Genomic DNA, 22,186 nt, shown 5'->3' with positions numbered 1-22,186 from the left:
CGAGGTAGCGGGCGCCTGTAGTCCCAGCTCCTCGGGAGGCTGAGGCAGGAGAATGGCGTAATCCCGGGAGGCGGAGCTTGCAGTGAGCTGAGATCCGGCCACTGCACTCCAGCCTGGGCGAGAGAGCGAGACTCCGTCTGAAAAAAAAAAAAAATGAGTTTAAGAGGAATTATCCCTGAAGTCCCGGATCTTTCACAGCTTCTGTGATGTTATAATCCCAGTTTTACATGGCCACCACATGCCTCACATTATCTGTCGTGGCTCCTGGAAAAAAAGAGGGGGTGTGAGCAAAAAAAGGAAATACAGCAGGGAGATGTGATATGACAAAGATCTTGCTACCACAATTGTTGGAAACAGAAAGCTTACTCAATCGCTGAGAGCTAAAAAGGGCTCTTTTGCACATCTCCTTGCTACTTTACTGTTTTCTGAGTTCAATTCCAATGGAAATGGTAAATGTGAAGGGGCCTTAAAAAGAAATAGAATCAGGATGTTTTACTATAGTTCTGCCTTATTGTATATGGAATAGACTTGATACTAGAAAGTTGACAGCAAAGTGAAATTCTCTATATAACATTTATTTTCCCAACTGCTTTTTTAAAACTGAAACTGCACTCCCAGGGGAATATAAATGATCCCACAAGGTGCAGTAAAAGTCAGAGAATGCTATTGTAGTAGGGACAAGATGGCCCAGAGGCACTATCTACCCCAAACCCACATTTAACTGATGCAGACCTGCAAACAGAGAGGCTTCATGATTCACTCAAGGTCAAGAAGCCAGTTAGTTACAGAGTCTGAGCTGAGGCTGTGTTTAGTATTTCCCACCATCAAGGTTCAACTTTTCCTAATTGAATTGCGTATGATTACATACAGTGTTAAAAAGGATTTTTTCTGTTAACTGTTGACGATATTAACATCAGTCACTAATTTTAATAATAGTACTTAATTGATGATTTGTATGTGCTAAACACTCTTATAGGTGTTTTATTCAATATAGTTTTATTAACTCATCTAATCATCCCAAGAATTCTGTGAGATAATTTTACGTATACTCCTACTTTACAGGAGGGACACCCATGCCCCATTTAAAGATGACATTTGAACTTAGACACTTTGGCTCCAAATCCAGTGTTCCCAATTGTGCTATAATGCCTCTGAACTTAAATGCTATAAGAAAAATGAAACATTGTATGCAGCTTCAGATATATAACATTTTATAACTTGAGGCTCATTCATTCAACATGTAGTGATTAAGCATCTTTTATATGTACAGGGATTTACCAGGTGTTATAAGGGCTACCAAGGATAATGTAATTGAGAATTCTAGTATGTATGAAAAAATGGTGTAATTCAAAGTATAATGAATAGCATTAATAACGGTTCTTAGATATTACATATTTAATATGGGCCAGGGTTTGTGCTAGACACCTTGCATATATTATCTCGTAATTTTCATTTCAGTCATTAAGCCAAGTCATGTTTTTCCATTTTATAAATGATGAAACAGATGTGAATAGATAAGCGACTTACCCATACTTACAAAGGAAGTGACAGAATTGGTATTCAAATCTAGGTCTGTGTGAATAACAACCTCATTTTATTTCTACTACTCTGCTTTAAATCGAAAACCCCAGTCCTATCAAAAGAAACGCAGGGCTCCTCTCCAGGCCCTGCTGGGAGGCTTACTGCTGAATGCATGGCCAGAATCCATTGTGGCTTCTTTTGGCACATATCTTACATGTTCCCGGCGGGGGGGGGAGGGGTATCATCTCCTCATATATGGTAATGAGGAGAAATCGTGGAGTTCATCTCCAGTCTTTATGTTTAGGCTTTGCCCACCAGTGGAATTTAAGAGTAGAGTATTGCAAAGTATATTAGGAATATGTTAAGAACCCTTCATTTTGAGTTCATGCTTTGATACTTCAACATCCTTCTCACTGACCTAATTTTGAGTCCACATTCAAAACTGGCTGAAACCCCCTTGAAAATAAACCCAACAGCTAGTGTCTGGCTCCACAACCACTCATCCTGCTTGGCTTGCTTTCAAATTGCCCAGTAAAATTCACTGGCGCCAATCACAAGTCCTCATGCTCTCTCTGTTCGTCACCTATTTGGTCAAGCACTCACGCGTCCTGCCGTGGTGTGGCCCTGCGTGGCATACTGTCACCCTCTCTCTTGGACCTGTGAGAATAAGAAATTTCATCCTCTCAAATCACTTTTTCTTTTTCTCCTGTGACTGGACCAACTTCCCCATACCTTAACCAACACCTACATTCTTAGAACAGATGGACTGAATGGAGGCGAAGATATGCAACTTCCTAAACTTGTGATTCTAACTTCGAAAGTAATGATTACTTTTTTCTCTTTCCTGCTGCTTTTCTATTTTATCTCTCATTTTTCTAACATCTTCTCTCTCATCTACCTCTGAGAATCCACTCTACTTTGGATCAGGAGCGTCACCTAATTCAGTCACTCATTTAGGAACTGTAGTGAGTTTCTCCCCTTTCACCAAATAATGATGTAATTTCAGCTCTATGCCTTTTGAGTGACACTCACAGAAAGAGAAGGATTGTATCTCTACCTCTAAAGTGTCTTGAATTGTGAAAGAGTTTCCCTCCTCTCTTCTCTTCTGCTCTCCTACCTTCCCTTTCCTCCCCTCCCATTCCCTCTCCCCACAACATGTAAACATTGTGTAATTCCATGCGTGTCCCTGTTATCTATTTGTGGCTAGTGTTAAGGTGACTTACAGCTTAGGGGTATAACTGTATATGTATTATATTCAAATGAAGACTTGTCAAGACAAATACCGTCTTCCTGACACTGATGCATGCCGTCAACACTGGAACAGAAAGTTGATAGCTGCATTAAAATTTTTGCAAATGGCTGCCATAGAAACCCATGCAAGAGTGACTTTGCGCTGAAATATGACATCTCAGGGATCTGTCTGGTGAATCTTTGACACAGAAAGAGAAATAAATTAGAAAGCAATTTTCCACAGTGCGTTTTAGATCCTTAAAACCTGAGTCTCAAAGAACTTGAACAAAGTAACTATTTAGAAAAAGAAAAGGCATTGGTTCTTGGCATTTTTAAATTCATTGAATAGATTCTCCTTAAATGTTAATAGCATTTTGATGGGAGAATTGCTCTAATCAGAGCATTCAGCTCACCTCAGAAATGATTTAAAAATTTTATGTTATGCCTGTTAAATATTAAGCTTCTCATTTTCCATTCCCATATCAAAACTGGCATCACATTTCAGAAGTCAAGGTTTAAAAGTCAGCAAATAAACATATTTGCAAAACTGTTAAATGATAATTATTTTTGCGTTTGATATGCAATTGTATCGACAATTTTTGTATTGAGGAATATGTATTTTATTCACTGAAGATATGCAAGCAATTAAATTTCACTAACCAGACTCCATGGCAAATGAGTTACCTGAGAATTCCAATTTCAGAGGTTCCTCAAACCACTAGAACTTTCATCTTTTTTTTTTTCCAGTCTTTTTTTTTTTATTATACTTTAAGTCTGGGATACATGTGCAGAACATGCAGGTTTGTTACATAGGTATGCACATGTCATGGTGGTTTGCTGCACCCATCCATCCGTCATCTATATTAGGTATTTCTCCTAACGCTTTCTCTCCCCTAGCCCCCCATCCCCCAACAGGTCCTGGTGTGTGATGTTCCCCTCCCTGTGTCCTTGTATTCTCATACTTTACCTCACCACTTATGAGTGAGAACATGCGGTGTTTAGTTTTCTGTTCCTGGGTTAGTTTGCTGTAAACGATAGTTTCCAGTTTCTTCCATGTCCCTGCAAAGAACATGATCTCATCCTTTTTTATGGCTGCATAGTATTCCATGGTGTATATGTGCCACATTTTCTTTATCAGATCTATCATTGATCGGCATTTGGGCTGCTTCCAAGTCTTTGCTATTGTGTACAGTGCTGCAGTAAACATACATGTGCATGTGTCTTTTTAGTAGAATGATTTATAATTCTTTGGGTATATACCCAGGAGTGGGATTGCTGCGTCAAATGATATTTCTGGTTCTAGATCCTTGAGGAATCACCACACTATCTTCCACAATGGTTGAACTAATTTGCACTCCCACCAACAGTGTAAAGGTCTTCCTATTTCTCCACATCCTCTCCAGCATCTGTTTTTTCCTGACTTTTTAATGATCGCCATTCTAACTGGCGTGAGACGGTATCTCATTGTGGTTTTGATTTGCATTTCTCTAATGACCAGTGATGATAAGCTTTTTTTTTCATATGTTTGTTGGCTGCATAAATGTCTTCTTTTGAGAAGTGTCTGTTCATATTCTTCACCCAATTTTGATGGGGTTGTTTGTTTTTCTCTTGTAAATTTTTTTAAGTTCTTTGTAGATTCTGGATATTAGCCCTTTGTCAGATGGATAGATTGTAAAATTTTTCTCCCATCCTATATGTTGCTTTTCACTTTGATGATAGTTTATTTTGCTGTGCAGAAACTCTTTAGTTTAATTAGATCCTGTTTGTCAATTTTGGCTTTTGTTGCTATTGCTTTTGGTGTTTTAATCATGAAGTATTTGCCCATGCCTGTGTCCTGAATGGTATTGCCTAGGTTAGGGAACTTTCGTCTTTCCTAGATGAATCAAACCTGGTTATCCTCAGATACCAAAATAAAAACACCTTCATATACATTTTAGCCCTCATAGAATTCTTCAAAGTCATACTTTCTGACTTAAAGTATAAAATAATTCAAATATAAATTTTCTTTTCTCTTGATGATTCTGCACTGTAGTACTTTTGGGTGTTATTGTAATCTACTGGTGCTTTTTTGTAGATACAAGATAGAAGTCGAGAATCAGACTTATTGTCATCTCTTTCTTTTTTTTTTTTTTTCCGAAGGTAACCTTGTGCAAGATGCCTTTAGCAATCAATGCCTCAAGAAAAAAAGAGATGATTGCCAAGTGTCTAATTAGCCTTCTGTCAGGTCTCCCCCACCGTAGCAACCTATTTACCAACACGCAAACTTGATGCCCACTAACAGTGGAAAACTCTTAGGCCTTTAGGGGTCACAGTGATGAGGTACAGGTGACTTTTACCCACTCCAGCCCTGATCGCTGATCTACCTCTCATCACCCTTCTAGTCGTGACTTTGAATTACCACAATGCTGCCCGGACAGCTGATGAGGGCATTTTCATAACAGCCAGTATGGCTGCTCTGAAGGATTTCCATGGAATTTTTTCCCTCTTCTTTCAGTTTCCCTCCCTTTTACTTACTTCTATCTCCTGTTGCCACTACAAATTTTGTGTAAAAAGCTGGTTTATGTATAGATTACCAACCCGTCAGAGAATACTTTTGCTTTTAAGCGGGAAACCAAATAATCATAGTGTACTGGGCACTATTTTTTATGGGTTCTCTCTTCTATGTTGTTAGTTTATTACTTGGATTCATGGGGATGCTTCATTCTTCCCAATAAGGTAAGGTTTCCAGCCCTCCTTTTGTAAGCACAATTGTTTTGAAGTCTAGAGCTGTTCCCAAAGATTGAGAGTTCTGAAAGTTTGGCCTTGGGAAGTGGGTGTGGTGGGGGAGAGTAGTAGGTAAACTGGTGTGTGTATATTTGTACTTATTGTTTGCTCAGCAGTAAACATATACTTACTTAATCTGACAAACTATTTAATTTTAATGTAAGGTGAAACACAGGAAAAGACTCCTATCCCAAAGATGTGAAAAAATAATTTGTTAGGGGAAACAGGAAAGAGCAACTCTATAACCGATGATATATTCATATCTAATTTGAAGTCATATGTGTTTTGTGGAGCACACAAATTAGCTTTGCAAGTTGGTCAGCTATGCCTAGATATTTACTGTAACATATATATTTTTTAAAGCATATATGGCTGCCTTAAAATTAAAATCTGTACCACAGGAACATTGGATATTAGAAATTATGAAACAGTAGGGCTTATACAAAAGAGTTACATTTATTCATTTACTTACTGTTTTTTATTGGCTACATGTGATTAAAAGAAAAATTTTAATATAATCTTGTTATCTCAAAGACAAATGATTCTGTGCTCATCTGGGCATGGGACATGTGACACAGATATTAAAGATACTATAGAGCCATACTGAAATCACACAGACAAATTTTAAAAAAAAATTAAAAATAGGGTCAATAGTGGCAAAAAGTAAGCTTGTTAAAAAACAGAATTGGCCGGGTGTGGTGACTCATGCTTGTAATCCTAGCACTTTGGGAGGCTGAATCGGGCGGATCATGAGATCAGGAGTTCGAGACCAGCCTGGCCAGCAGTGAAACCCCGTCTGTACTAAAATTACAAAAATTAGCTGGGTGTGGTGGCGGGCACCTATAATCCCAGCTACTCAGGAGGCTGAGGCAGGAGAATTGCTTGAACCCAGAAGGAAGAGGTTGCAGTGAGCCAAGATCATGCCACTGCACTCCAACATGGGTGACAGAGCTAGACTCTGTCTCAAAAATAAATAAATAAATAAATAAATAAATAAAAGTGAAGGCATGCAAAATATCCTCTTTGGAGTCTGATTTAGACATCATGGAAGGATAATTATTTGGTGGGGGGGATGGCATGGAGATTAAAAACAGGAGAAGGAAAGCCCTATGCAGTTTGGCATTTTAGACATTTAGTGGAACATACTAGGGTTCTTGACACTTTCTCTCCAACTTGGGGAGGATACTTTTATATTGTAGATAACGTTGTGGAGAGGTAGAAGAACTATTGTGGAGTCTGAAGAAGTAACAAAGTTCTAGATGTTTCCAATTTGCTCTAAGTTAGCAAAAGAAAAAGACAAACACAAATAGGAAGTATTGGCCGTGCGTGGTGGCTCTCACTAGTAATCCCAGCACTTTGGGAGGCTGAAGCAGGCAGGTCCCTTGAGGTCCGTAGTTTGAGACCAGCCTGGCCAACATAGCAAAACCCCCTCCCTACTAAAAATACAAAAAGTTAGCTGAGTATGGTGGCGCACGCCTGTAGTCCCGCCTACCTGGGAGGCTGAGGCACGAGAATCACTTGAACCTGGGAGGCAGAGGTAGAGGCTGCAGTGAACCGAGATCATGCCACTGCACTACAGCCTGGGCAACAGAGTGAGACACCATTTCAAAAACAAGAAAAAAGAAAGTGTTAATACAAGTTATATCACAAACAAGATAATATAAAAAGCTATTGCATGTCAGTAAGAAAAGTGCGGGAACTTTCCAGAACGCTCGATGAGAGGTGGAGGAGCCGTAACTGCCTGAGCTGCACACAGCTCCGTGCTCCTTTCCACTCCCTCACACACCGGCCTCAGCTGGCACCAGCAGTAGAAGATGGTGAAAGAATCAACTTACTAAGATTTACTACGATGTTTTGGGGGTCAAACCCAATGCTACTCAGAAAGAATTGAAAAAGGCTTATAGGAAACTGGCCTTGAAGTACCATCCTGATAAGAATCCAAATGAAGGAGAGAAGTTCAAACAGATTTCTCAAGCTTATGAAGTTCTCTCTGATGCAAAGAAAAGGGAATTATATGACAAAGCAGGAGAACTGGCAATTAAAGAGGGTGGAGCAGGTGGTGGTTTTGGTTCCCCCATGGACATCTTTGATATGTGTTTTGGAGGAGGAGGAAGGATGCAGAAAGGAGAGGCAAAAATGTTGTACATAAGCTCTCGGTAACCCTAGAAGACTTACGTAATGGTGCAACAAGAAAACTGGCTCTGCAAAAGAATGTGATTTGTGACAAATGTGAAGGTAGAGAAGGTAAGAAAGGAGCAGTAGAGGGCTGTCCCAATTGCCGAGGTACTGAAATGCAAATAAGAATTCATCAGATAGGACTTTGAATGGTTCAGCAAATTCAGTCTGTGTGCATGGAGTGCCAGGATCATGGGGAGCGGAGCAGTGCTAAAGATAGGTGTAAAAGCTGTAACGGAAGGAAGATAGTTCGAGAGAAGAAGATTCTAGAGGTTCATATTGACAAAGGCATGAAAGATGGCCAGAAGATAACTTGCCATGGTGAAGGAGACCAAGAACCAGGACTGGAGCCAGGCGATATTATCATCGTGTTAGATCAGAAGGACCATGCTGTTTTTAGTGAATCAGAAGAAGACCTTTTCATGTGTATGGACATACAGCTGGTTGAAGCATTGTGTGACTTCCAGAAGCTAATATCCACTCTTGACAACCGAACCATAGTCATCACCTCTCATCCAGGTGAGATTGTCAAGCATGGAGATATCAAGTGTGTACTAAATGAAGGCATGCCAATTTATCATAGACCAGATGAAAAGGGTCGCCTAATCATCGAATTTAAGGTAAACTTTCCTGAGAATGGCTTTCTGTCTCCTGATAAACTGTCTTTTTCTGGAAAAACTCCTACCCGAGAGGAAGGAAGTGGAAGAGAGTGATGGGATGGATGAAGTAGAACTGGTGGACTTTGATCCAAATCAGGAAAGATGGCGCCGATATAATGGAGAAGCATATGAGGATGATGAACGTCATCCCAGAGGTGGTGTTCAGTGTCAGACCTCTTAGTGGGCCAGTGAACAACCCTCACTGCTGGCATTTATTGTGCAGTAGTGAATAAGTGAAGGACTGTAATCATAATATGCTCACTACTTGCTCTTGTTTTTAATATTCAACTGTAGTAGTGTTTTAAAAAGTTAAATAAAGAATAAACGCAAATATAAAAGCTCTGACTTTGCCCTGTATGTATGATGACTTCAGTGTGCAAGATGAAGTTTATTACGTGTAAAAACTACAAAGAAGTTCCCCTAGCATTTGTAGGCCAAACCTTGTAATTGACTTCAACTATGTACGTGGACAAGCTTAGACTGAAATGCTAGGTATATGTATTGGCTTTAGTGTAGGACCCTTCATTGTTAAGCTACAAAAGTAAAACTCTGTATTTAACTGGCAATGAGGAAAAAAAAAATTGTAGAGAAGTATTCGTCTTTATAGCTCTTTGTATTAAATGGGATTCATTGTAATGCCTTTGCATTCATTCTATTGCCTCAACTGTTACTTGAAGACGGCGTAATATATAATTTATCCTGTAGTATCAGTGGTAAAAATTATACCTTTCTGTGGGAGGGTTTTATCATAATATACTGCTTCTTGAAGGCTTGCACTTCCAGAATTGTGTTTCCTTCTGCTGTGCCATTCATATATATATGTATATATCCATATATATCTTGAGGAGTCCTGGTCATTTGCCCTCCTCCTTGTCTGTGTATCATGATAAGCCCGAGTAGTGACTTCAGAGCTGGGTAACGTAGAAAGTAAAGTGAAAAGACCTTTACGTGTAGAAGTAATTTGCATAAATAATATAGGAAGGTGTTCTTTAGGTATGTTACAGGATTACTTTAAACCATTTGACTTACGCTCCAAAGTAATGTTGGTAGTATAGCAAATTATGATGAATAGCTTTAATTGTATGTTTAAAAGTCTCATATGTTCACATGCTTCAATTGGTATCAGAATTTAAGCAATTCTTGAAAAAAAAAATAAGAAAAGTTCAACTCAATGCAAAAATGCCCATATGATATGAATAGACAGCTCATAGGAAAGGAAATTCAATTGACTTTGAAATATATGAAAATATATTCAACCTCATTTGTAAGAAAATAAACATAAATTAACATTAAATATTTTACTCATCGGATTAACAAAGTTAAAAAATGGTGTAGAGAATTAGGTGTTCGTACACTGCTGATGGGAAATTAATTGTTAGAGTCTAAATTCAGGTACATCAGCAATACCTATCAAGAACAAAATGATGTATACTCTTTTGGCAATTCTCAAATTTATCTTGCAAACGTACTCATTCATGCCATCTCATACTCATTCATACACATTCATGTCATTGTGTGTCTGTGTGTATGCAGCCATTGTGTTCTCAATTGCATGAGATTGGAAATATACTGAAATGGAGGACTAGTCAAGAAAGTTATAGGTCATTCACAGAAGAAAGAGACTATTCTATGTCTATTAGTATGAAAAGAGCTTAAAAAGGTATCATTAAATGAAATAGTAGAGTATTCGAAACAACGGGTATAGCATGTTATTTCTTGGGGCAAAGAATACACATATTGTGATAATGGAATATTTCTGGCCTGTTTATCCTTGGGTTAGGCTAAGGGATTGTCTCTAGGGAGGGGAACTCCCTAGAATCTGCTGGGGAAATTGCATTGGGGCAAAAATTTTAGTTTTCAATTTACACAGTTTTATAGCTTTTACATTTTATATCTTATGGCCAACTCACAAGAATACTTAAAACTAAAGGGATTCGAGGAAATTATGAATTGTAATAATTTATTTTGTCTGTGTCTATAACTGTGTATTGAGCTAGAATTATTTTTGTTGTATTAAGAATCTGGTAATAGTGAAGATGAATCATGAGAGAAAAAATTTTCACAGATATTTTGAGATCTAACTGAGATCATTTGATAGTGTTTCCCTGATTAATATTCTTAAATGATTATGGAATGGGTGTTGTGACGTAGAAATGCAATAACCCATTACAGTATCTCGTTTACACCCCATTAACACTGACGGTACTCTATGTTACTTTATTTTCAATTTTTTTTTCCTTCAGAGTCTCAGTTATTTAACCATTTTCCAATTACTAAGTGATATATGAATCTGACTCATATTCTGTATTCAGAACAATGAAGATCGAAATATGTATTTCTTATTGCAATTATAGATTACAGTAGTGAAAAATGGGCTTCAGAGTATGAAAAAGTGGAGAGCAAGTCAAAATCTTATATGAATATGAGAGAACATTTTAGTTATAATTAGAAAGCCCCAGTGGCCTAATTTTCCTCATTAATGCTGAGGGATATTTTTGAAAAGTATGTAGAAGTTAAGGTACCAATTGCCAAAACAGTGAAATAAAGAAGGAGCGTAAGAAAGAAAGATAAATGAAATTCCCATGTATTACACAATTTACATCAAAGTATTTTTCCAATTGGTATTGTAAAATGTTATATAGGAAATTTTACACATCATCTTATATATCTCTTGACTTGAAGTGTTAAAGTGATTTCCCACATAATAATTCAGAAAATTACGTATAACCTGACAAAACTTAGACCTGTAGACTCTAGTTGTATGTAGAAACTGCCAATAACTGCTAATTCATTCTCTTAAATGTTCCCCAATCTATATCTTGTTTACTGGGAATAGCACCTTCTTCTCTTTCTTTGGACTTTATTTCACTGGAAAAATAAGTCATAAAAGGAATAACAAAGAAAACTACAATTTAGAAATAGAAACAACAACAACAAAAAGTTTAGCTAAATAATTAAAGATATTTGATGAGCATCCTGGGGATATCAAAGTTAATGAATTTGAGTTAGTAGGATGGGCATTCATCTCTGATTCCCACCTTTCAGAAGAATGAAGAAAGCATTAAACCGTGAAACTATGGCTTGTGAAGAGTTCCGAGGGCCAGTTTACTGAATACTGAGAACGCCAGTTTTTTAAGGCTTCTCATTACCTTTTAGCATTTGGAACCCAAAGTAGAGAATGATTGCTTCTGAAATAACGAGAGGTCATTTCCTCTTCCTTCAGATATCTTCGCAAGTGTTCTTTCATTCCTTATGCTTCATGATATGTAAGATAAGATTTATTTTTCTTCATTGTATCATTAAAAATAAGAAGCTTTCTGCAAGGTAAAAGAAGGGTATTCAGATAAAAACAGGAGTTTACTTTGATACTTCCATGTAAACTCCTGTTTGTATCAGCAGTGGTATCTTGGCTGTTGTCCAGCGGTTTAATTGGCTCTTGTTTGCCTAATCTCCTATAACAGATAATGTTATTACAGAATCGTAGGACTCCAAAATTTCCCATCAGACAAAACAAGCCTTTTAATGAGAATCACTTTGTTTTACCTGGCATTTGGCTTGGTTTGAGCCACCTCAATCCCATCTCACTTGTGAGCAATGCATTATTTTTCCTAACAACCATGCTAATTCTAAGCCAGGAAACATTTTTTTGGATCATTTCTTTTCTGGAATGATTCAAAGTTCAGGAAAGTAAAATTGGGAAGGAATTTAAATTAAGCTGAGATGGGAAGAAGACATAATTAAATTGGACTTTATTACCTCTGTTTTGCAACTAGGTTAATGTTAATTGGTATCTCGAAAGACAGAGCACTATAACATTTGCTGTTTTTGAATTTACATTAATTTATTCTTCAATAATACGTCAGCGTATGTAATTTGTCTAAATTCTCTATCTTTTATTTATCCATTTAGTAGTTCTTACATTCAGCCAATATTTGGTGAGTGTATGTTGTGTTTAAGGCACTGTTCTAGGCACTACTAATAGAGTAAAGCAAAACAAACCAACAAACTCAAAATAAAGTCCTAACTGTAATGGAGCTTATCGTTCAGGTAGTGAAAATTGTTTTAAGAAAAATAATATATGGGAATAACAGAAGACTGTGTATGCAAGGGTAGGTTAGTTATATTTATATACCTATACACACAAATACATGTATGTATTCACATCCATATATATCTACATAGATATAGATTATAATGTTATAGGATGTCAAAAAGAATCTTTTTGATAGGCTGACTTTTGAGAGAATTAAAAGGAAGAGAAGGGGCAAGACATGTAGCCATATGGACAAAAGGAAATGACAGGCAGCACACAGAAAGTTTCAAAAGCCTGAAGTGAAAGCATGTTTTGTGTTTAAGGGGCAACAAAGAGTGATGTGAGCTGGGGGAATATGCTACAAGAGGAGATGAGAGAGACAAGGTGGGAGTGGAAAAAGTTCAGTAGGACTTCAGTGACAAATATTTAGGAATGGATTTTGTTAAAAAACATGTATACATTATCGTGGTTAAAGATGGAAGCAAATATAGTGTAGAGAAACCTAATATGTTTCTGTGGTTGATCACTAGATTTCTCTATCAGTTTCCTACTAGCCAGGGCATTAAGGGTAATAAAGATGTTGTATGTCTGGTTAAATACACTTTTTAAAGCAAGCAAGTATACCAATTACTTAGGGAAAGTGAAACAAAATTACAAAACTATCCTTGCTCTTGCTTGCCTTCTTTGTTAGCCGCACAAATGCCTCCTCTTTAATTTGTTGTTGTTTTGGTTCTTCAGTTTTTATTAAATAAATTTCCAAACTTGAGACACTGTGTAATTTCATCTAGTTTTATACAAGGTTGTAGATGATACAATCTTATGTCATTTTAAAATTGTCCACTACGATACTGAAATTTTCATCACTTGCCTTCAAATATGAGTATGTTTTTATTTCAATCCCAAGATTCAAGTATACAAATCCAGTGCTTTTTTAATGGAAAGAACATATTAACGTCTTCATATACCAATAGAAAGCTTACTTCTCTTAGAATACTGATTGTCTCTTATAACCACTCTTTTATAAGTAATTTTATAAACTCTTACATCGGGACTATTGTAGTTTCTTATTGATCGGGTAAATGTTTTCTCATGTCTATAACAATTCGAGGTAAAATACACTACAATCCCCAGAAATAAACTATATTTTCTAGTACTAAAATCATTATTCTAGTAATTTTTAAAAATAATGTTTATCATTGTCCATTATCTGAGAGATACCTCCCATTGCCTCTCTCAAAAATGACAAGAAAATGAAATAACATGTCTAAGATTATTGTTACCTAATGTTTATAAAAATAGATAAACCCAAGAAATATATTGAAAAGTGTTAATTGTATGAAAAGTTGGATAAGAGAAAAATATCCCTTATAATGAAAATCAGTCATGCTAAATGATAAAGTGGTGAGATTTAAACAATTTTCTGGGCATTGTATTCTCAAATGGATAATGATTTAAGCAAATAGATTAAAAATAGTATAAAGTAATGCAATAGTAAAATAAGCATGTTGAGTAGGAAAAGTTAAGTTTTAGATAACAAAAGGCAGAAGACAAATTAAATCAAAATAACGTAGAGGCATGACAATGAAAACTAAGTAGTTTATGGAAAACTGTTAGGAGGCCTGAATTAATTAATGATGATAATAGTAAAAACGTATATATGTAGTGACAGGAATCAATCAAAGTGTTTTACACAAACTCCTCATTTAATTGGCACCACAACTCCTTTAAGTTGGTATTATTATCATTTCCATTTTACACATGATGAAACTGAGAGCACCTAGAGGGTTAACCGGTTCCTACTACTCAAAGGCTTTCTGATATAAAGTGTTCAGTGATTAATGTGTTTGATAAAGTTGAGGATTTGGGGTGCATCATTTTATATCAACTGTAGTAGTTGGACCCTGTCAGGAGACCAGGGAAAAGATTATTAGAAAACCCTTGAAAGAAACTAGGACCTTTATCAGGAACTAAAGGTGGAACTATAGATTTAGGTGGTGTAAATGTCTTAGGGGACCTGAAAAATGGCACGCATTTAGGTGAAAGATAAATAGGTGAGTAGCACCAGTTGAATGTATAGTATCAATGAAAGTCACATTTAAAGATGTTTAGCCATAAAGCAAATGGACTTGTTTTAGTGGATTTAGTGAGACTTAAAAGGTAAATCAGTAAGTTGAGAAAATCTCTTCTACAATGGGAAAATATAATTGAGCTTAGATTGGATATAAAAGGGCAGAAGTGGAGAGCTAGATCTATGTGTATTTATCCATGGTTTGTTATGTGCACAGAGAAAATGTAGGAAAAGAAATTCAACAACTGAAATAGCAAAAATTTAAATGAATCTAAACAAAGAAAGCTGCTTATATTAGATATATTTTCTGGAGAAAGATATAGGTGTCCTGTCTTAGTAAAATAGGAACTAGAACAAATGCCACCATCTTTCAAAATTTAATATTTTCTTGCTACAATTTATGTTTATGATTTATAGTTATGGATATGATACTCTATTAAGAGGCAGCTTATATGAAACAATTATCATATCCGTTGCAAAACAGAATACATATAAATGTTTCTGTGCATATGTGTAGATGGGTTTGTGTGTATGTGAGAGAGTAAAGAGGGGGAGGGAGAGAGAGAGAGACACAGAGGCAGCAATTTCTAAGTATTTTTAAACATGGAGGGTTATAAGATTTTATTCATGGAGAAAAAGTCATGTTGCAGTTCAAGCTGTATGCATTCATACAGTGGACTACTACTATGATGAAACTGGAGAACAAGTCAAAACACTTGAGTGGAAGCAGAATAATCATACACAAGACAGATGAAATATTCCAAAGTCACCTTGAAATGAATATAAAATTGTTGTTGGCAGTTTGACAGTGACAGGAGTCAAGAAATGATGTTGCTGTGAAACCACAAAAGATGCAATTGATATTTTAATCTCAAATACCATGTCTGAGGAGAAAGCCTGAAACTAGGAATTGTTTGTAAAAGTGCATCTGTTGATAGAGATCTGATTTTGCTGCTGCTTTTCATTTTTATCCTCTTATTGAGAATAATAATAAAAGTAGTCATATTTTTAGTTTATATTGCTCTTTAATTTTTTCTTAAAATGAATTTGAAGTTTTTAGAGGCAAGAACATAATACGCTCTGAAATTGTGTCATTTGATTAAAAAAAATTATTGGAGATGTTTTTCTTGTTAGACCACTGCTTTTCTTAAGATGTGAAGTTGACCTTTTGAGTTTTTAGTAACTATGGTATTTGTGTGTGTGTGTGTGTGTGTGTGTGTGTGTGTGTGTGTGAAATATTCATTATATTTGTTCTTCTAAAACTATTTTCTTCAGTTGTAGGTTTCCTAGTTTGGAGCAGAATTCTATATTTTTCTTGTTTTATAACCTAGGAAGGGTATAACATTATTTTGAATATTTTTTCCCTCTTCTCCCTGACTCATGTAATCACCTAGGTGAATCAGGCCTCCCCAGAAACTTATTCTTGGTCGTTGAGGTATCTCATATGACCCTCATCCCACTTATTCCAATATTAACCCTATCAAATTCTCAAATAAACTCTTACTTGTTTTCGTGGCCTTTAATCTCCTTAATTTTTTAATTTGAGATTCAGAGTGTACATGTACAGCTTTGTTACATGGGTATATCACATGATACTGAAGTTTGGGCTTCTAATGATCCTGCTGCCCAAGTACTGAACATAGTACACAAATAGGTAGCTTTCTAACTTTTGCTTCCCTCCTATCTTTCCCCCTTTTGGAATCCTCAGTGTTTATTGTTCCCCTCTTTGTGTTCATGTGTATCCAATGCTTAGCTCCCACTTATCAGTGAGAACATGTGGTAATTGGTTTTCTATTCCTGCATTAATTCACTAGGATGATGGCCCCCAGCTGCATCCTGGTTGCTGCAAAGGACATGATTTTGTTAGGTTTTTTTTTTTTTTTTTTTTTTTTTTTTGGTGGTGATGTAGTATTCCATGGTGTATATGTACCACATTTTCTTTATCCAGTCCATTGTTGATGGGCACCTGGGTTGATTCCATGTCTGCTGTCATGAACAGTGCTGCAATAAACATATGAGTGTAGGTGTATTTTTACTAGAATAATTTATATTCCTTTGGGTATATAACCAGTAATGGGATTGCTGGGTTGAATAGTAGTTTTGTTTTTGGTTAATTGAGGTATCTCCAAACTGTTTTCACATTAGCTAAACTAATTTCCATTCCCAACAACAGTGTATAAGCATTCCCTTTTCTCTGCAACCTCGCCAACATTTGTTATGTTTTGACTTTTTAAAAATAGACATTCTGACTGACGTGAGATGGTATCTCATTGTAGTTTTATTTGCATCCCTCTGATGATCTAATCTCCTTTAAAAACTTCCTGCATCTTCCTGAAAATATATATATTGCTTGATTAATTAATTAGTTCATTTTTCCCTTCCTCTTTTCACAAAGGATTGCTGGCTGCTTATACTAAAACCACATATGATTAAATAACGACAATTTCAAGGACACAAAGGATGTAAATTAGTCATATGAAAGGGACAACAATGTTACTGTGACTATTTTTCTTACTATCATTTGAGCTTCCTAGCAGGGAATATAAAAGGCAAGACACAGTCTCCAATGAAGGACTCAACATAAGATAGAAAGATATGTCAGTTGCTGATTTTGTTAAATTTTATCCAGTCGTTTTATTCTAATGCCTCTGTTTTTTCAACTATACAGTGAGGATCATGCCTACCTTGTAGAGCTACTATAAGTAGTTTGATAGTTCTGTCACACATATTTCAGTGTGCTCTTCACATTTATCCATGGGTAGCTTCCTAGATCATGGTCAGTTTCACAGGACCTTATCCACATAAATGATGATGATGATGGTGATGATAATTGCGGTGATTACACTTAACACTTATTGGTAACTTGTCAATGGGAAGTATGGTAAATATTTTCTTGGCTTACCTCATTGAATCCTGAAAACAGCTCTATACAGTGGGCACTTTTAAAATTCTCATTTTGCATTGAGGAAACCTTAGGGTGAGTGACATGATGTCCACACATGTAATTTGAATCTGCTATATGTTTATATATGGTATGTTTGAATTCATAATGATAAATATGGGAGAATTACCCTGTTTTCTTACCTCCTCTCACTACTTCAAATTATTAATTGAATAAAATATGAAAGTAATAAATTCAGAAGAGACAGTTACATTTTTCAATGCCCATTATTTCAGTAAAATGTAAACAGCTCACAGAAATATTTGAAAAATAGTGAGCCAAACACATTCATTTCACTTTTCCTTGTTCTTCTTTTAGAATAACAAGCTTAGTATGTCTCTGAAACTTTTTGCAATCTATCCGGTTATAATGTTAGCACCAATGTAGCCGTAAGTAATTTTTTTTTTTTGCAATGTTTGCTCTGATGCACTACATCATTTGAGTGCGTGGGCAGATATTAGCACCAATAAAAATATTAGTTAAACTGATTTCAGTTCAGGAACCTGTACATTGAAGTTGTTGCATTTCTCTGTTTACATCTCTCTGTTATGTACAAAAGCAGCATCTTAAACGATGTAGATAAATAATAGTGACATTTTATCTCCCTTTCTAAAGTTGAATTCCAGAAGGTAGGAAACATCCTTTCATGCTTACATTACCATGACAAACTGAAAGAGATAAATCCCCAATGGATGGTACGAGATGTGGGAGTTAGGGGATTAATGCTTTGATGCTTCTTCCAATTTATTTCTCCTATTATATGTGTTAAAAATATATACCATATGTCATGCAGCATGTTTTAATCCCATCAAAATGTCTCACACAATTCCTTAGGGGATATGCTTTTTGCTGCCAAGTTTTCACTGCTAGAATGCTGACTTACTATTCCTTTGCAGAGAGCTTCATGGTTTATTTTATGATAACATGTTGTTATAACTTCTCTGGCTGTAATTTTTATAAGGAGAATTAGTCCTGGGAGAATTTATTTTGAGAGTCATATGCTTAATGGTGACAGAAAAGGAGAGAAATATTTCCAAAAAGCAATGTATCCTTCAGTTGTTTTAATAGAACAGAAATTCCTTTGACAACATTTGTGAAAGCCTTTATTATACCCAGCATTTAAATTCAGTCCTTGAACTGGGGTTTTCCCAGATCATTTGAAGGTCAATTTTGGAATAGTTCTTGTGTCCTATGACACTTTTCAATGATAGCACTTTACAGAGGGAAACAAATTTAAGGCAAAAAGTCTCTTTTAGCAATACTAAGTATACATGACTTATAGCAGATGACAAAAAAAGCTGCATATAATTGCCCTAGGGAGAAGTTTCTTTGTGCCACGTTGTTGCTTTTTAAAAAAAAAAATGCAAGAAACAAAATTTCACATGTACCCCATAAATAGATACAAATATAACGTATCAAACAATTTACAAAATAGCGTATAACAAGATGAGTGATTAGGTAAAGAGGACAACTTGAACTAGTTTTCACTTCACAAAAAAACAAGGTTAAAACTTTACACCAGGAATTAAGAACATGTTACGTTCAGGTTCCTCTGTGTGATGTTTTAGTTTGAAATCTCAATATCCATAAAGTTCCCATTTGTTTTATACAACATTGTTCAGCTAAGTCACATAGGCTAGTACCTACTCTGGCCCCCAGGTATTTGATTTTCACCAATCAGGGATTACTGCAAGATTTACTTTAGTACTGAAATATAATAAAACCAAAGTTATGAGTTGTTTCTTGTTTTTTGTTTTTTTTTCAGAAATTAAGTTGCTCCTAAATGTATGCAACGTGTTTCCAATCAAGCGTTCTAAGTATAATAACATTCCCCCACAGAGACTCTATTAGCATTTATGGGCTATATTAAGTAGAAATAATACACACACACGAGCACAATTCCAGAGATGCCCTTTGGGTTTTGCTTTACTTATTGGAAGATATAGCCTAAATAGATGTCAGGTGTGCAAATAGAATATATTTTTTTGTTCCATAAAATCTGCTTGGCATGGTACAAATGCTGTCTTTTAAGCCCTTTAATGGGACTTAATAAATTCCGGGGTGCAAACTGAGGAGGTACTTGACATCGTAACATCATTGGCAGTATATTGATGGTAAATACGAAATAATTTGTTTCTCCCCTCCCCAACTCTAACCCCATAAGTTTCACACATATCAGACCTTAGCTTCTCTTTGTCAGACTCAAATTGGATTTCCTTTTCTATCATCTCTAGACTCAGACTTCTATGACCCTAATTTGGCAGCTCTTCAAGGGGTTTATGGTGTAAGCCTTTTCTATTTCTAACAAAAAACACAGCTCAAATCCTCTTCACATTAGTCAATACTGTTTGAAGTTTCATTTTCCAAAAGACACCATACTTTCTTAACTAAATTTTTAGAATTATTTTTACTTTTCTATACTGAATAGCTAGTAAGTTTTAATTTTGAGTGAAAAGAAATTGGTTTGAATAAAAATTATGCATTAAAATTCTCCATAACTGGGCTTCATAGTCAAATATAGGACAAAAATAATATAAACTATTTTATATACTATTAAATAAATGGGGCATTTCTTTAAGCCACTGTTATTTATAATTTAGGTTCTACTTCTACATTTAGGTATTTAGTATATACTCCTGTTGGACAGATTTTGACGGAGTTCAAATTTCTTCAGTGGTGGTCTCTTTAGCTTAAAGAACTGTGTGTCACAAAAATCTGAAAAAAATATATAAGATTAATTATGATTTTTAAATTTAATTGATGCTGGATAAATATAATTAGAAACAAAATTTCAAAATTGTGTTACTACTAGAAATTCTCATCTGATCTATATATGAAAATATAGTCAAATATTTAAGGTTGCCTATATTACAGAAGGAAATGGTAAACTGAGGTTGCAGCTTCTTATGACGTATAACCTACACATGGTATCATGGGTCATTTTGCTTGTTTCATTTCGCATTAGAGGAATTTTAATGAAGGAGGCCAGTAATTGATTAATAAGTGTTGACGTGAAATACACTTACTGGGACATAAAAAGGTGGCAAGCTTACGTAGACTACCCCCTACCATTATTATATTTTTTAATTCTGTGAGTATGGAACTCCAGAAGAGTGGAAACCATGGCCTTATCTTTTTCCCATGACAGTTACTTATCCAGCATTTTCTTCAATAATTCTACAAGATGTAACTCTTGAGACATAAATCCTGTTAGTTTGGTAGACAGTTATTATAGCAGTGATTTTCCTTATTTTTCACCTCTTTGTCCCAATTCATTCTTATTAAGATTTAAATGTTGTGGATAATTTATTTTACCAAATGTTATAAGACAGAGAAATTAAAAGCAAATGGCTAAAGCTGACATAAGGTGTCAAGAGCTAACTGAGGATAAAACTCTAGTCGTGCAGACTTTAGTCACTGTATTAGTCTGTTCTCATGGTGCAAAGACATACCCAAGACAGGGTAATTTATAAAGGAAAGAAGTTTAACGGACTCACAGTTCCACATGGCTAGGGAGGCCTCACAATCATAGCAGAAGGCGAATGTGGAGCAAAGTCATATCTTACATGGCGGCACACAAAACAGCTTGTGCTGGGGAACGCCTATTTATAAAACCATCAGATCTCCTGAGACTTATTCACTACCATGAAAACAGTATGGGGGAAACCACCCCCACGATTCAGTTATTTCCACCTGGCCCCTCCCTTGACATGTGGGGATTGTTACAATTCAAGGTGAGATTTGAGTGGGGACACAGCCAAACCACACCAATCGCCTAGGTAAGAGTAAGTCAAATGGCTGGTGTTCCCTCAAAAGTGAGTGTGCTGCAAGAGGATATGTGTGATACATGTATGTGTGCATAAGCCTAATCACAAGATTAATGGATTTTAATAAAAGATGAAAAAAGAGTACGCAGAATACTCTATCACCCCAGTTTGCTTGATTGATCAATTGGCTTCCGGTGTCATAACTTTCATTCTCATCCCACTTATATAGTTAATTTTTATATTTGTAATAAAATGTATAGACAGTAAAAATAATATAGTTAATATATTATATATAATAAATATAATATAATGAACTGAATAAATAAAATAATCTTTTTATTTCCTTGCTTTTATAGATATTATCTCCAAGAAAATCATAGGGGAAAACTTTAAACTGTTACTGTTAGTCCCGTAATCATAAAAGTACCCTAAACTTTTTTCCCAACTTGAAGTCAACTTTCCTAGGTGTGATTTTAATGGCTGTAACACATGTCACTGCATGATTCTCCACTGTTGCCTTTCAGATTGCTGTGATTTGTTTTTAAACTACAACCATGTACATGCAGATAACACCTTCAATGTTATCTGATAAATGAGATAAATTGTAGGCAAAAGAATAAATAACCCTTGAAGGGTTATAAAGAGCTTGAAGCTCTTCATAAATGTTTTTAATTTAAGTTTCCAAGAGACTTGGAATCAATTCCATGCCCTCGGCTAAATTCTTAATCTTCCTTGGAGACATGTTCTTCCTCCAGACCTCCTCAATTTAGTAAGTGGTACCAAAACCCACCCTCTTGCTCAACTCAAAAACCTGGCTGCCTCTTTGTCCCTGTCCCTTACCCCTGGTTTTTGTCATTCTACGCTATCATTATGTTTCGTTCCTTCTACTTCCTTGCAGTGATTTCTATCACATTTAGAATAAAATCTACCTTAAAAAAAATATATATAATCTGCATGCTGCCCACCCCTCTAACAGATCACTAACTCCCAGGCACACAGAGCAGACAAACTCTCCTGTACATGCTGTTC

At 35.8% G+C, this 22,186-nt stretch overlaps 1 protein-coding gene and 1 pseudogene across 3 annotated transcripts in view; both read left to right on the top strand.

Moving 5' to 3' along the window:
- Nucleotides 1–22,186, top strand: part of LOC105490366 (interleukin 1 receptor accessory protein like 1) — a 1,633,350-nt gene that overhangs the window by 900,047 nt on the left and 711,117 nt on the right. The gene's annotated exons all lie outside the window — the stretch shown is intronic.
- Nucleotides 6,402–14,805, top strand: LOC139360863 (dnaJ homolog subfamily A member 1 pseudogene; annotated as a pseudogene).

Source organism: Macaca nemestrina, chromosome X, assembly GCF_043159975.1.
Source record: "Macaca nemestrina isolate mMacNem1 chromosome X, mMacNem.hap1, whole genome shotgun sequence".
Lineage (NCBI taxonomy): Eukaryota > Metazoa > Chordata > Mammalia > Primates > Cercopithecidae > Macaca > Macaca nemestrina.
This window is presented reverse-complemented; position numbering and strand designations above follow the sequence as displayed.